At 43.9% G+C, this 17,035-nt stretch overlaps 1 protein-coding gene across 1 annotated transcript in view; it reads right to left on the reverse strand.

Moving 5' to 3' along the window:
• HSD17B2 (hydroxysteroid 17-beta dehydrogenase 2) overlaps positions 1–17,035 on the reverse strand; it is a 75,012-nt gene that overhangs the window by 39,268 nt on the left and 18,709 nt on the right. The gene's annotated exons all lie outside the window — the stretch shown is intronic.

Raw genomic sequence — 17,035 nt, forward strand, 5'->3', positions numbered from 1 at the left:
TTGTCTTTCTCTGTCTGACTCATTTCACTTCGCAAAATACCCTCTAGGTCCATCCACATTGTTGCAGATGGCAAGCTCTCACTTTTTTTTATGGCTGCAGAATATTCCAGCATGTACATGTGGCGTGTGTGTGTGAGTGTGTGTGTGTGTGTGTGTGTGTGTGTGTGTGTGTGTGTGTACCACATCTTCTTTTTCCATCCATTTATCAATGGACAGTTGGGTTGCTTCCATGTTTTGCCTACTATAAATAATGCTGATTGCATTTAACTTTTGCTCCATCTCCTTCCTCCTTATATGTCCATGTGCATCTATGCTCAGGAAACAGGTCTCTGTGTACGCATGATTCACCATCTGGGCCTGGCCAGAGGAAGAGACGGTAGCATTTTAGGCACACACACGTATCTGGGCCATGTGACAATCTCTGCCTTGGTGTAAATTAGCATATTAGAATTATGGTTCTTCTAACATATAATAATATATGTGTATAACAGTTTTGTGAGCCCAGTGAATGTGGGCTTTGCCCTGTAGAAATAGACCTACAGCTGGACAAATCCAACTTCTGAGTCTATAGTGGTGAGGCCAGATCCTGGACAATGGCAAGTTCACAAGAGAGTGGGTACAATGTGTGCAACCCTTTTCTGGAAACCCCAATGGCACTGGTGATCAATAATGTCTTGCAAAATTATTCTCCAAATGTCAACAGTCAAGATTACCTTTCCCATTTTACACGTGGGAAACCTGAAAAGGAGAGACACCATTGTCACAGAGTTAGTCGGAATGGACTTGGACTCTTTGCCAGAGTCTAAACCCAAGTCCATGCCTCTTCATCATCCTGGACCAGCCACCTTCTTCTCCTTTATCTGTATAAATAGAGAAGGGAGGTATAAATAGAGAGGGGAAGCCAACTCCAGAATGGTCCTCTTGTGGCCCAGCAAGGAAGGGTATGATTAACCTAAAAATAACTAACTTAGAACCAGATTGGAGTGAAGAGTGGATCTAGAGCTGGGTTATACATGCTCTACCGGGTGAGGCCAGGTGTTCATGGAGGGCCCCTCCCACTTGTAAAACACCACACCCTGTGTTTCTGCTTCCTGTTGGCACAGCTGGACATATTGGGGCCATGAATTTTAAAGCTTCCCGTTCCCCTGACAGGTTTGTGTCCTGTCAGGTGCCAGCACGTTCCCTCCCCGCACAGAGAATCGTTCTGCTGTGCAGAGATGAAGGCTGTGGCCCTCGGTTCCATGCATCAAAGTCAGCCAGGGTATGTACAGAGGAAGGTGAGAAACTGTTGTCCACCCCAATGTCTGTCAATTGATGATTGGATAAAAAAATGTGGTGTATCCATCTAGTAAAATATTATTCAGACACAGGAGGGAGTAAAGTTGTGATACACACTACAGCAGTGGTGAATCTTGCAAACTTTATGCTAGGTGAGAGAAGAAGGAGACACATTGATCCTGACTCCATGTTCTCTGAGCAGAGAACAATCTGGAAGATATTTTTGAAGGTAGTGCCTGTGACCAGCTTCGTGAACCTAGGCCTTAACTCTCTCTGGAGAAAGATCCTAGGAAGAGCCTGGCATATAGTAGGCAAACCTCAGAGATATTGTTGGTACAGTTCTAGACCACCACAATAAAGCAAGTCAAATGAATGTTTTGATTTCCCAGTGCATATAAAAGTTATGTTTATATTATACTGTGGTCTATTAAATGTACAAAAGCATTATGTCTAAAAAAAAACAAAAACAAAAACAATGTACATGCCTGAATTCAAAAATAACTTAATGGGGGCGCCTGGCTGGTTCAGTCAGTAGAGCATGTGATTCTTGATCTCAGGGTGGTGAGTTCAATCCCCACATTGGGTGTAGAGCGTGCTTCAAATAAATTAATCCATTTAAAAAATACTTTATTGATAAAGAATGATAACCATCATCTGGGCTTTCAGCAAGTCATAATCTTTTTGCTGGTGGAGGGTCTTGCCTCGAAGCTGATGGCTGCTGACTGAGCGGGGTGGTGGTTGCTGTGGCAATTTCTTAAAATAAGATAACAATAAAGCTTGCCACATCAATTGACTCTTCCTTTGCGAACAATTTCTCTGTTTCACGTGATGTTATTTAATAACATTTTACCCACAGTAGAACTTCTTTCAAAATTGGAGTCAATCCTCTCCAACCCTGCTGCTGCTTTATCAACTCAGTTTATGTACTATTCTAAATCCTCTGTTGTCATTTCAACAATCTTCAAAACATCTTCACCGAGAGTAGAAACCACTTTCACAAGAAACCACTTTCTTTGCTCATCCATGAGAAGCAACTCCTCACCCACTGAGAGTTTTATCGTGAGATTACAGCAATGCAGTTCCATCTTCAGGCTCCACTTCTGATTCTGGTTCTTCTGCTCTTTCCACCACATCTGCAGTGACTTTCTCCCCTGAAGTCTTGAACCCCTCAAAGTCATGCATAAGGGTTGGAATCAACTTCTTCCAAACTCCCGTTAATATGTTGACCTCTTCCCATGAAACATGAATGTTCTGAATGGCATCTAGAATGGTGAATCCTTTCTGGAAGGTTTTCAATTGACTTTGCCCAGATCCATCAGAGGAATCACTACTTACGGCATCTTTAGCCTTACAAAATGTATTTCTTAGATAATAAGACATGAAAGTCAAAATTATTTCTTGATCCATGGGCTGCAGAATGGATGTTGTGTTAGCAGGCATGAAAACATTAATGTCATTGTCCATCTCCATCAGAGCTCTTGGGTGACCAGGTGCACTGTCAATGAGCAGTCATATTTTGAAAGGAACTTTTTTTTCCTGAGCAGTAAGTCTCAACAGTGGGCTTAAAGTATTCGGTAAACCATGTTGTAAATGGATGTGCTATCATCCACGCTTTCTTGTCCCATTTATAGATCACAGACAGGGCAGATGTAGTGTGATTCTGAAGGGCTCAAGGACTTTCAGAATGGTAAATGAGCACTGGCTTCAACTTCAAGTCACCAGCTGCATTAGCCCCTAATTAAGAGAGTCACCCTGTTCTTTGCAGCTTTGAAGCCAGGCATTGACTTCTCCCTAGCTATGACAGTCCTTCTGTTGAGCGAAAATCTGTTGGTCAGTGCAGCTGCCTTCCTTGTCTCACTCAGCTCGATCTCTGAAGAACTTGCTACAGCTTCTACATCAGCACTTGCTGCTTTGCCATGCACTTTTAGTTGTAAAGACGGCTTCTTTCCTTACACCTCCTGAACCAACCCCTGCTAGCTTCAGACTTTTCTTCTGCAGCTTCCCCACCTCTCAGCCTTCGCAGAATTGAAGAGAGTTAGGACTTTGCTCTGGATTAGTTAGGCTTTGGCTAAAGGGAATGTTGTGGCTGTTTGATCTTCTATCCAGATCACTGAAACTTTCTCCATATCAGCAATAAGGTTTTTTCACTTTCTTAACATTTGTGTGTTCACTGGAGTAGCACTTTTAATTTCCTTCAAGAACTTTCCCTTTCCATTCACAACTTGGCTAACTGGCACGAGAGGCCTGGCTCCAGCCTATCTCGGCTTTCAACATGCCTTTCTCACCGAGCTTAATCACTTCAAGCTTTTGACTTAAGGTGAGAGATGGGGGACTCTTCCTTTCACTTGAACACTTTGAGGCCATTGTAGGATTACTAACTGGTCTAATTTTGATGCTGTTGAGTCTCAGGGAACAGGGAAGCCCAAGGGTAGGGGGAGAGATCTGGGAACAGACATTTAATGGAGGAGGCAGGACACACACACCCTTTATCAATTAAGTTCGCCATCTTTTATGAGCACACTTCGTGGCACCCCAAAACAATTACAACAGTAACATCAAAGATCACTGATCACAGATCACCATAACAAATACAATCGTAATGAAAAATTTGAAATATTGTGAGAATTACCAAAATGGGACCTACAGACATGAAGTGAGCAGATGCTGTTGGAAAAATGGCGCCAATAGACTTGCTCGATGCAGGATGGCCACAAACCTTCAATTTGTAAAAATCGCATTATCTGCAAAGCACACTAAAGCAAAGTGCACTAAAAGGAGGTGTGTCTGTACTGGATGCAAACTGAGTGATGACACGTTGATCTCTGCCAGGCCCTGTGATCCTGGAAAACAGCAAACAGAAATGCCCCTACTCTTTGTGTTTTCGGAAACAACTTAATGCAAAGTCACCTTCCCCATGTGACTTAGATAGGACTCACTGATGTCCGTCTTGTTTACCAATGGTAAGGCCAGACCCAAGCCCTCCAAACTTCCATTCAATGCTTCATAAATGATTAGCGAAACTGCCTGTTGCCAGTGAATCATTGAAGCCAAATACTTGTGCGCTAAACTTGGGTACAGATTCTCTCCTTTCCGCAGGTCCTGGCCAACCCGCAGCCTCAGCCAGGACACAGCCCCTCCTGAGAAGAGGCTGGTCTCAGGGGGAAACATTCTCTCCTCTTCCTTCTGGTCATGTCACACTCCTGTCCATCCCAATCCCCCTCACCTGGTTCTGTGGGGACATGTTTACCCCCATGAAAGCAACATTCTTTTTTTGCCTAACTCTTGGGATACTTGCAGACCTATGGTCAGAGTGTTCCCCATACTGCAACAATTCTGTCCCCCCACAATAACCCTTTCAAATAAAGTCTCTCCTTACTAAATCTGTATTTGTTTTTATTCAATGGTGCATTAATAAAGCCAAAGTTCATAGGAGGCCACCTGCTTGTCCTTAGGAAGCGTAGCAGCACTGAAGCCTGGGAGTAAGCCTGGGTCCCACCATCCCTACCTGTGCAACCCTGGTCAGTTTATTTAGCCTCTCTGTGAACTCCGTTTCCTCACCTATAAAACGGGCTTAATAATGGTACCTATATCAGTTAATATTTGTGATATGCTTAGCAGTGCCTGTTCCAAGTAATTATTTTAGAGATCTTTTTTTTTTTTAATAAAACTGTCATCCTTCCTGATTTTCAGGCCTTTACACACACAAACTGGTAGATGGGGAATTTGTGTCTAGTGAGAAGCAACTAAACATCTCGGTTAAGACCCAGGCTGCCTGAATCTGCCTCTTCCAGGTATGAGCTTTGGGGAAAGTTCCATGGAGTTGTGTGGAGCTTCCATGGAAGTGAGGTTGTGACAGTACCTCTCTCCCAGGCTGATGTTGGGAGGTAACACACAGAGGATGTCTTACATAAGACCCAGCATGCTGTAAGTGGCTGTTATCAGGAGTGTGACTGACTCTAACCTGGACATCCTCCGTGATCTACAGTGTTAAAGATCAGGCTGTCCTAGCCCTGGTGTGTTAAGGGTGTGAGCCTGTGCAGGTGTCAGAGGGCCTTGGAAAAGTATATGGCTGGGGAGCCACTCCCTGTTGAGATAGGAAAACCCTTGTGCACTCCTGAAACCCAAAGTCAAGCCTGGGGCCTTCCATGTTTACCAAGTTCCAGCCAGCCTTCTCCATACTAACTCATTACATCCTCCCCACCACTCTGAAAGGGAGGTCCTTTCTCTGTCGCCAATTACAGAGCAGGAAACTGAGACACAACAGGGTTAAGTCATTCACCGGGGACATGGCAGAGTTAGGTTGGAACCTAGGCAGGGTTCAGGATATAAACACCTGGGATGTTTTCTCAGAGCGGAATGTTACTTCGCCTAGTGGAAGGCACAAACAGAAACTGAAAACCTGCTAGGTGTTGATAAGAAGACAGGGTCTGCATATGCGTTTTGTTTGCATGGGCTATTTTGTAGAAATCTACACTCACACTTAGAATCAGGTGATTTCACCTGGGAATCCAGGTCAGTGGTTTCTCTTGATTACCCAGAAGATGGGCCAACTCCAGTCTTGCCTTCCAACAAGGAGCCCACAAGTTGAAGCTGAGGATCCCGATGGCTGCTTGCTTCCATGGGCCAGACTCTCACAGCAGGGCTCCATGGTGGGCACAGGGCCACTGCAAGCATTCCTCACTAATGATACCACCCCCACCCCTGTAACCTTTTGAGCCCAAGACCCCTGATATCCTTTGTCCCACTTACAAAGGTTGTCTGGGTCCAGAGCTGTTTATCTTGAAACCTGCAGAAAACTAAGGAGGAAAGGAGTTTCCTCTCCCTTGTTTCAGACTTAAGCAATCCATCAGATTGCCACTCTCATGTTGACACTGCCTGTTCCCTATAAAATAGATCAGGGTATGATAAAATGGTAGATAAATAAAATAAGACTGTAGTGCACTTAAGACCTCCCTGAGGGCCATTTAAGGCTCAGCTTCAAGTCCAAGAAGAGCAAATACTTGACGATTGTAACATCAACACTCATCTCCTTTGCCCATTGAATTCTCAAAGGGTAATAACTGTTGGGTGGTGAGGCCCTGGGGAAAGACCATTTTTTAATGGAAGTAATTGCATTTTTCCTGGAACATAACCTTTATGAATGAACGCTATTGTTATTCCTATCTTAAGGTAGGCAACTGAGATGCCAAAAATTTTGGTTACACAGCTGGGATATGCCAGAATTGTCTTTCTTTCTTTCTTTTTAAATTTTATTTATTTATTTGAGAGAGAGAGTGAGCGAGAGCAAGAGCGAGCGAGAGAGAGAGCACAAGCAGAGGGGAGAGGGAGAAGTAGACTCCCCTCTGAACAGGGAATCCAAATGGGGCTCAATCCCGGGACTCTGGGATCATGACCTGAGCCAAAGGCAGATACCCAACCGACTGAGTCACCCAGGCGCCCCCAGAATCGTCTTTTGAACCCAGATTTGCTCTTTCTAAAGCCATGTTCTTTTACTGCTATGAGTTATTGTCTCCTTGAGCACCTTGGGCAGGGTGGTGGTGGGGGGATGCACAAAGTGGGGGCACCAATGATGAGAGCTATCTGCTAAAGAAGGGTCCCCATCACTGGTGTCAGCTCCCTTCATCATCCGTGCAACAGCACAAACTTCTGACAGCTGCTCTTCCAGAAAGGAAAATGCCATGATTTGTTCTCAGTGGTGCAGGAGGGAACAGCTCCTGGCATGGCTGCAAAATAAGCAACCAATCAAAGTAACTCTGCTGGGTTTGAACAAGAGGTTGTATTCCCAGACTACAGTCCAGTCCTGATGCCTCTCCTGAACTTTACCTGCTGCCACCTCCAGTGCATCCCCAATTGCTTCACCTTCTGGAATTACTTGTTCTCCTAACTGGCGTCCCCCTCCTTGCAGTTACCCAACACCAATGCCTTCTCTCCCGATCCTCACCTCCATTCAGTACCCTTGCCTTCCATCCTAAGATGTTGACAACTCTCTCCATATCTCCTTTTCTGCATCGCATGACAAAAAAAAAAAAAAAAAAAAGCCAGGTCAACTCCGCTCAACCCGCCCTCAGATTGCTACCAAGTCGGGGATGTACTTTCTCAGGTGCGGCAGAAGATGACATCATAATTGTCCAAAATTTCACACTACATCTGTTGAGATTATACCAGTTAAGAAACAATGGACATGACTCTCGATACTGACATCCCTGAAGCTGATGCTGATGGGGATGATGTGATCAGAATTTCAGAAATCCTTGGCCAAGACCAGAAGCCATTAGAAAGAGATAGCTTAAATATCCAGATTAGGGTGGGAAAACTCCCTGTTGGCAATACTAGGGGCCTCAGCCAAGACTTCTCGGTCCCTTTTCCTCTAAGGGTGTCTTTGCAGAGGTTTGGAGAATCCTTTTTTTTAAATCCCTACTTCATGCCCACCTTCTCACGAAGAAAGAAAATAGGAAGAGACTATCCAACAGTTGGTGTCCATGACCATAAAAAAATGTAGTACGCTGCTGGCTCTCCCCAAATGCCACTTTTAAAATTGGACATGTCTTCCTGTCTCTCTACCCATTTATTCATTTGCACATGCATCATTCATTCAGAGATCACTGTGTTAGGTCCTAGAAACACCACCACAAAAGAGAGACATCTGCCCACGTTCATGGAGCTTACTGCCTAGGAGACAGAGCTTCTCAATCCCGAGTCCCACTAGAATCCCTGGGACACTCTCCAAAAATGTCAGTGCCCAGGCCCCATGCGCAGACAGTGTTGTTTAGTTAGTCTGGGATGGGGCCAAGTATTGGCAACAGTTTCTAAAGCTCCCAGGTAATTCTAGTGTGCAGTCAGTGTTGAGAAACACTGATCTGAGGCAGGGACCTCAACCGGTGGTGACTTTGCTCCCCTGGATATTGGGCAATATTTGGAGGCATTTTTGTTTGTTACAACTCTGAGGGTGTTATCGGCATCTAATGGGTAGATACTAGGGATGCTCTCCGACATCCTAGGGCACATAGGGTGGTCCCCACCACAAAGAATCATCTGGCCCCAAATGGCATAGTGCCAAGGCTGGGATACGCTGACCTAGGGGAAGACAGACATTAGGTAAATCGTTACAATACGGAGTGATAAATGTTATACATAGAAAGTTCTAGGAACTGTGGGCCATAGCTTATATATATATATATATATATATGTATATATATATATATATATATATTTAAGATTTTATTTATTTGACAGAGAGAGAGACACAGCAAGAGAGGGAACACAAGCAGGGGGAGTGGGAGAGGGAGAAGCAGGCTTTCCGCTGAGCAGGGAGCCCGATGCGGGGCTCGATCCCAGGACGCTGGGACCATGACCTGAGCCCAAGGCAGACGCTTAACGACTGAGCCACCCAGGCACCCGCCATAGCTTACATTTACAGAGAACTCCAAGTCCCTGCTTTAGTAAACACTCCATCAGAGAAGAATACAGGCAGGAAAGAGAAGGAATGAGGTCACCTCCATCAGGAAGGGACTCTCTTGTGCTATCTAGTTCACTCTTCTATCCCCTGTGCCTAAAACAGTGCTGGGCATGCTGTAACTGCTCAGTAAATATTTGCCAAATGACAAAACGCTCAGCACATTAAATGGAGGTGTCAGGTACCCTCACCTTTTCCATCACCTTGCTCTGCATGCGTTTCCTGGACTCACAGCTCCTCCTCCCCAGCCTGCTAGCCCCTGCCTGCCATCTCTCTGGCCCACAGTGCCCACTTCTGTCCCTGAGCTTACCTTTCCTCTGCTTCACAGCCTCCGACGTTTCCACAGACCATGGGATAAAAATCAAGTTCTTAAGTCCAGCGTCCAAGGCTGCATGATCTGATTCCAGTCTACATTTCCAAGTTTATCTCCTCCTATCCTTCCACGTGTATGCAGAATGTCACACACAACCATACCTGGAATGTCCTGTGTGCTTCCTTACCCACATCTTTGATGACATTGGACTTTCTGCCTGGAGTACGCATGCTTTTACCATTCCTTGCCATTTTAATTTTCTAAAAACTATTGCCTACCAAAAAAAATAGAGAATTGTATAATGGACTATGTACCCACCTTCCATCAGCAAGAATTGTCAATACTTTGTTTTTATCTATTTCCTCCCCACACACTTTCTCTCTTTTTCCTGAATTTTAAAGCAAATCCCCAACCTTCATATCATGTTATCCATACACCTGTAAATACATCAGTATACACCAAGAACAGACATGGACTTTTCAAATCCAACTCCATGGCCATTGTAAGCCTGCTGCAATGAACAGTTCTTCTTTAATGTCATCTAATACCCAGGTTGCATTCAAATTTCCCTGCTTATTTCAAAAATGTTTTTTTAAAGTTGGCTTGATTCAAGGTACAAACAAGTTCCACACCACACATTTGGTTTTCGTGTCTCTTAAGTCTCATCTATTCTGCAAAATTCTTTTCCCTTTTCCCATGCCATTTATTTGTTGAAGAAACCATGGCGTTTGTCCTTTAGAATATCCCACATCCTAAATTGGGCGCATCGCTTCCTTGTGCTGTCGGTTAATTTGTTCCTCTGTCCTCTGTATTTCTGAGAAAGTTAGATCTAGAGGCTTAGTTTGATTTAGGTTCATTTTCCGCTCCCAGGACTGCCTTGTAGGTGGTGCTGGGCTGCCTCCTGTTGCGGGGCCAACAGATGCAAGGATGAGTCCTGTCCGCTTTTCATGATGATGATTGATCAGAGAATTCAGGTGTTGTCAACCCAACCATATAATTCAAAGTTCCCCATCGACCTTTCACACGAGGCTTAGCATACATTAATGACAGTAATGATTGTTGCCTCCGTTCACATTTCATTCAGGATAAAAAACAAACAAACAAACACAAGTTTTCTACTTCTGTCATTTCTTTTGCATTTGTTAGCTAAAATTGTGAAGACTGACAAAAATTTTAAATTGCATTCGTTAGCCTTATTATTATTATTATTATTATTGTAATTTCTTATTACTTTGAACTGTCATATCTATATCAAGAATAAAGCAAATTAAAGTATTAGGAACCAAGACGTTCAGCATGGAAGGAGTTCAGTAAAAGTCTTGTCATCTTAAATTTGGATTGAGGCATACCTGGGTGGCTCAGTCCGGGAAGTGTCTGCCTTCAGCTCAGGTCATGATCCCAGGGTCCTGGGATCGAGTCCCATATCAGGCTCCCCGCTCAGCAGGGAGCCTGCTTCTCCTTCCCCTTCTCCCTCTGCCCCTCCCCCCACCCCTGCTTGTGCTCTCTCCCTCTCGCGCTCATTCACTCTCTCTCAAATAAATAAATAAAACCTTTAAATGTAAATCGAAAGTATCAAGATAAATTCATGATTTTTTTCCCCTTTCTAAACATCACATGTTCCTTAGTTCTGTCCCCTGAAAAGGCTTCGAAGCAATAAGAGTCCCCTAAATTCATATTTTGAAACCCCAATCCCAATGTGATGGCATTAGGAGCTGGGGCCTCTGAGAGGGGATTAGGTCATGAGGCTGGAGCCTCGTGAATGGGATTAGTGCTCTTACCAGAAGAGGTCATAGAGCTAGCCTGCTCTCTTTCTACCAGGGGGGTCGGGGGTGGACAGGATATGAGATATGAGGAGAATCAACCGCCAGCACCCTGGAAAGAGCCCTTCCCCGAAGCTGACCATGCTGGTACCAGAACTGTGAGAAATATATTTCTCTTGTTTATAAGCTGCCCGGTGTATGGTATTTTGTTACAGTAACCTGAGCTAAGCCACTGTTAAGCTGCCAACGATTTAACAATCAGCTCCCCAAATTTCTCAATATTTAACACTTGCCTCTCCAGCACACAGCAGCTTGAGAAATACCTGCAGTTAGTTATCAGGAACCTAGAAAAGATGTACCTCAGGGAGGAAAAAGAATATTAACTTATTATTCTCAGTGGCTTAGGTCAGATGTATCCATACTACATTCTTTCCTACCTCAGGACCTTCACACATACAATACTTATTTATCTCATTTTCTCTCTCTCTCTCTCTTTGTTTTTTGGTTTTGGGTTGGTTTTGTTTTGTTTTTGTGGGTTTTTGTGTTTTTTTTGTTGGCCTTGTTGGCTCACCGTCATCCTCCAGGCCTTAGCTTAATGTTACCATCTCAGAGAGACCTTCCTGACTATTGTGTTTAAAGTAGATATCCCCGGGGCGCCTGGGTGTCTCAGTTCATTAAGCGGCTGACTCTCGGTTTCAGCTCAGGGTCACAAGATTGAGCCCCGCGTCGGGCTCCGTGCTCAGCACGGGATTCTGCTTCTCTCTGTCTCTCTCTGTCTCCCTCTGCCCACCTCTCCCCTTCCTCTCTCAAATAAAGAAATAAAAATCTTTAAGAAAATAAATAAAGTAGATGTCCCCTACCTCTGGTGGTGGATGCTCCTGAGATGTACCACCCCAATTCCCTTCCAGAAGGACTCGCCCCAGACGTTGGGACTGCTGTCGCCAGACAGCCTTCGGAAGTCAGCTCCTCCACAGGGATTGTCTCAGCTAAAGAGAGCCACCCTCCCAAATGTGGTCCACATCCAATAACGGATCAATGCAAGAGCACAAGCCAAGGCCTGGCCATTTCAGCCCAACCTGAAGGGAGAAATCCCAAGGGACCGACCATCCTGCTTCCTTCCCCACTTCCCACAGCACATATCCCAGAACATTCCTTAGGAAATACCTTGCAGGCTCAACTCTGCCTCAGAGTCCATTTCCCAGGGGACCCAAACTGCACCATTCCCCATCCCAAATCTCACACCCCATTATTCTTTATCTCAGCCTCTTCACTGTTTCCTTCAATTCAAAAGTTAATTGTATTTGTTGATTGACTTGCTTTTTAAAAAAATTCCCTTAGTAGATGGGCACCTGGGTGGCTCAGTCGGTTAAGCGTCTGATTCTTGATTCTGGCTCAGGTCATGATCTCAGCGTTGTGAGATGGAGCCCTGGGCTCAGCGGGGAGTCTGCTTGAGATTCTCTCTCCCTCTCCTTCTGCCCACCCCCCTATAAATAAATAAATAAATCTTTTTAAAAAAATTCCCTTAGTAGACTATAAAGTGACAATTTATGCACAGGGACTGTTTGTTCTTATACACCTATGCTGTCACAGTGGCCAACATGTAATAGGTATTCAATGACTTTCTTAAAAATCAATTCTCCAAGTATAATCAATGCTGCACTGATGGGACCACAAAAAGACCCCCACCCCAAATTCAGATCCTTTTTTAACGACCATTTTCATCCATTCATTTTTTAATATACACCTAACTTGTTAAAGGTTTCTCAAATTTTTATATTCACAAATGAAATTAGAGTACACAAATAACTCTAATTCAGCATTCTACTGAGATCTGGCTGAAAAATCTGCTTTGCCCCTAGGGCATATAGGAACCAATAAAAAGCTGGTATGGCAATGGGTGGAGTAGGCAGGCCCTAATGAATTTTGCACCATCTAAGGGAACCAGGTTTCAAAGGTTTGAGAGCCTTATCTTTATATTATCATGGTGCCTGGGTGGCTCAGATGGTTGAGCGCCCAACTCTTGTTATCAGCTCAGGTCTTATCTCAGGGTCATGAGTTCAAGCCCCGCATTGGGCTCCATGCTGGGGGTAGAGCCTACTAAGAGAAAAGAAAAAAACAAAACATTATTTCATTTCATGCCTCAGATCTCAAGGTAAAGTGGGTCTTTTTAAAAAAATAGATTTTAATTTTTGAAGCACCTGGCTGGCTCAGTCAGTGGAATGTGTGACTCTTGATCTTGGAGTTGTAGGTTTGAGCCCCATGTGAAGGGTAGAGATTACTTAAATAAAATCTTTAAAATAAATAAATAAGTAAAAATAGATTTTAATTTTTTAGGACAGTTGTAGATTTACAGAAAAATTGGGAAGACTGTGTAGAGGTCCTGTATACCCCACACACAGTTTCCCCTATTATCCACATCTTGTGTTAGTACGTGACATTTTCTACAACCAGTGAACCAAAATGGATACATTACCATGAACTACAACCCATATTTATTCAGATTTCCTAACTTTTTACTTAATGTCCTTTTTCTGTGCCAGGACATTCCATTTAGTGGTCAGGTCTCCTTGGGTTCCTCTTGGCCGTGGCAGTTCTCAGCCCTTTTTTGTTCTGGGTATCTTTGATGGTTTCAAAGAGTACTGGTCAGGTGTATGGTTAAGATGCTCCTCTCCTGGAATTTGTCTGATGTTTTTCTTCTGATTAGACTGCAGTTGTGGGTTTGGGCGAAGAGATCACAGAGATAAAGTGCTATTCATCATATCATATAAGAAGTACATACTATCATCATGACTTATGAGTGTTGATGTTACCCTTGATCACCTGGGTGAAGCAATGTTGGCAAGTTTCCCTACTATAAAATTACTCTCTTTTCCCCTTCTGTAGTTTGCTGTTGGGAAGGCAGTCTCTGTGCATAGCTCACACCAAAGGAGCGAGGAGCTATCTTCCCTCCTTTTAGAATGAAGTATCTAGGTGAATTATTTGGAATTTTTCCACATGGGAGATTTGTCTTTTCTCCCTCATTTATTAATTTATTCCATTATTTATTTATGTCATTATGGACTCATGGGTATTCATTTTATACTTTGGGTTATAATCCAATACCATTTTATTGCTCATATTGTTCCAGCTTTGGCCATTTGGAGTCCTTTCAGTTGGCTCCTATAAAAGTATATCTTTTTATTCCTATTTTAAAGATGAGGAAACCAAGCTTCAAAGAATATAGTGTTTCCACCATCATTCAACTAACAAGAGTAGAGGTGCAATGAGAATCGTGAGATTCTACAGCACGTGTTTTTGGTTTTGTTTTGGTTTTGTTTTTTGTTTCCCTACTTATCATGTTTCATCTGAATATAGTCAATCTTTATAAATCAATAACTGGTGTATATCTCACGTGATGGAGTTGTTTAAGGCATTAACAGTTTTGAGACTCTCATTGCTCTGTGTACATTATAGGGGAAGTTTCTTAGCTACTTTTTGACTTTTTATCGTATACACCATGATGAATTTTCACAGTGAATCCACTCATGCAACCAGTACCCAGATCAGGACACAGATCATCACCAGCTCACCAAAACCCTCCCTGTGCTCCCTTCCGGGTCATCTCCCACGGCCAAGGTTGCCACTATCCTGACTTCTAGCAGCACCGATCAGTTGTGCCTGATTTTTATCTTAAATAAAAGGAATCGTACATTAGTCCTTTTAGAGGCTGGATTCTTTTGCTCATTCTCCTGTTTTCATGTGGTTGGGTTGGTGGAATTTTTTTTTAAGGTTCCAGCTATATATTTCACAAGAAAGGTTACAAACCCTTATACTTGTAAAAGCATGTTAAGCAACTACATAAAAAATACCACGCTGTCACATAAAAAGTAAATTTACTTAAGAGGAACATACCACAAAGAAGAGAAAACTACCTAGAGATGTAGCTAAATTGCCCCATTATCCTGAGGTGGCTTAGGTCCTCCTCCCTGTCATTATCTGTAGTTTCATCTACAAAGGGCTGCCTTTAATAACGTCTCCCTGGATCTTTTTCACAGGAAAGGTGTTTCCTGAGGGACAGGATGACATTCGTGCCAACATATAGCCCAAATCTCATCCGGCTGCTTCTAACATGTGATGGTGCAAGACACTGCCTGCCAAATTTGACTAAAATGCTGTGCAGAAACCCAAAAGATCCCTGATTTACAGTTCTCTGTTTTTTGTCTCAATCACAATCACTGCCATTGACCCACTGGTGTGGTTCCTGGATCCAACAGGGGTAGCAAACCCTTGAGGCCTCTGCCATCACACCCTTCTGATGCCACCATGGACGTTGTTAAAGTGAAGCGCTCTCTCCCCTAGAACCCACTTGCCCCAACACCCCCAACCAAGCAGAGATGGCACAAGAGAGAAAACCTGTGTGCCACCCCTGCCCACCCCCCACAAATCGTTACGTTAATTTCTAGCTGGATCCAGGTTTCCATTGCATTGTTTTCCAGTTGGAGTCAGGCATCTAATCTCTACTCCACCCTTATCACATCTCCCCCCTCTTTGTGAAACTGCTCTGGCTCCTACGTGTGTGATAAGTAATAGATGAAGGACCCGGCCTGGACACAATCAACAATAGCTGGGTTTGCACACACCCGACCAAGCCCAGCTTCCAGACCTCCTGTGATTCTAGTTCCGCTGTTTTCGTCACCATCTCACCTGCGTCCTGCTTTTTCTACCCTGTGTGCTCCTTCCTAAGCTTCTAATGGTCATACATTGATGCATTAATTCATTCCTTCAACCTTGTCACATTCTTTCAATATATTCATTAAGTGCCTCCTATGTGCTACAGACTCTTTTAGATCCCGGGGGTACAGCAGTACCTAAAACCATCCAAGTCCCTGTCCTGTGGAGCTTACATTGTAGAGGAAGATGCAGTGCCTTCAATATACAAACAGATGCAGATGGTGTCAAGTGGCGGTGAGTGTTAATGAAGCAGAATGGTGACTGAGGAGGAAAATGCCACGTTCTTTATGGAAGTCAGGGAAGGCAACCTGAACAGGGAACAGTTGAGCAGATCCCACAGGGAAGGGCAGGGACAAAGGCTCTTAGACAGGGACACAGTCTTGGAGGAGGAACAAGGAAGCCATTTTGGCCGGAGCAGAGTAAGTCAAAAGACAATAGAAGAAGGTAAATCAGAGCAGTAGTTCAAAGCTAGTTCATGTGGGGCCTTTAAGCCAAGGGCTCTCAAAGGGGCTGATTTTTCTCCCCCAGGGGACATCTAATGATATCTGGAGAGATTTTTGGTTGTCACAGTTGGGTGGTGCTACTGGCATCTAGTGCGGAGAGTCCGAGGATCCTCCTCAACATCCTATACCACGTAGGATAGCCCCCTAATGAGGAAGCATCCAGCCCCACTGTCAGTAGTGCCAAGGTTGAGAAACCTTACTTTAAACCATGGTAAAGACTATGGTTTTTATACCAAGTGTGATGAGATGTCATTAGAAACTTAGAACAAAGGAGTGATCTGAACTCACCTAAATTTTAAAAGGATCGCTTTAGACACTGTAGTAAATCACACCTGGAATAATAAGAGTGATATAAAACAGTGACACAATTTCTTGAGCACTTATATTTGAGATACTGTGCTAAACATCTTATCTAAGACATCATGCTATTTTTCTTCATTGTTCCTACCGCTGCCTGACATTGTATTACATGTTGGCACATGAATTTCTAAGTATTTGTTTCCCCTCAACAGAATGCACACTAGGTGAGGGCAAGAACTTCACTTGGTGACCTGCTGAACCTCCAGCACCTAGGACAGTGCCCAGTGTACCCTGGGCGCTCTGTTATCTGCTGAATGAATAAATGGCTTCTAGGGTCAATTTGTTCATCCCCATTGCACAGACAAGAAAACTGAGTTTCGGCGTCAGTTGTCTAAACCACAACTGTGAGCAAATCTGCATCCAGTGGCTATCCTACCATAAGACTGGCTGGCTTGAACGACAGAAATCCATTCTCCCACAGTTCTAGAGGCCAGAAATCAGAGACCAGAGTGCCAGCATGGTCAACGTTCTGGCAACGGCTATCTTGCTAGCCTCACAATGTCTTCGTCTGGCAGAGAGAGGGAGAGAGATGGAGAGAAAGAGAGAGTAAGAGCAAGAGAGAGCCCTCTGGTATCTCTTCTAATAAGGACAGTGATCCTATCATTGGGGCCTCACCCTCATGACTTCATCTAAACCTAATTACCTCTCAAAGGCCCCC

Source organism: Zalophus californianus, chromosome 17 (assembly GCF_009762305.2).
Source record: "Zalophus californianus isolate mZalCal1 chromosome 17, mZalCal1.pri.v2, whole genome shotgun sequence".
NCBI lineage: Eukaryota > Metazoa > Chordata > Mammalia > Carnivora > Otariidae > Zalophus > Zalophus californianus.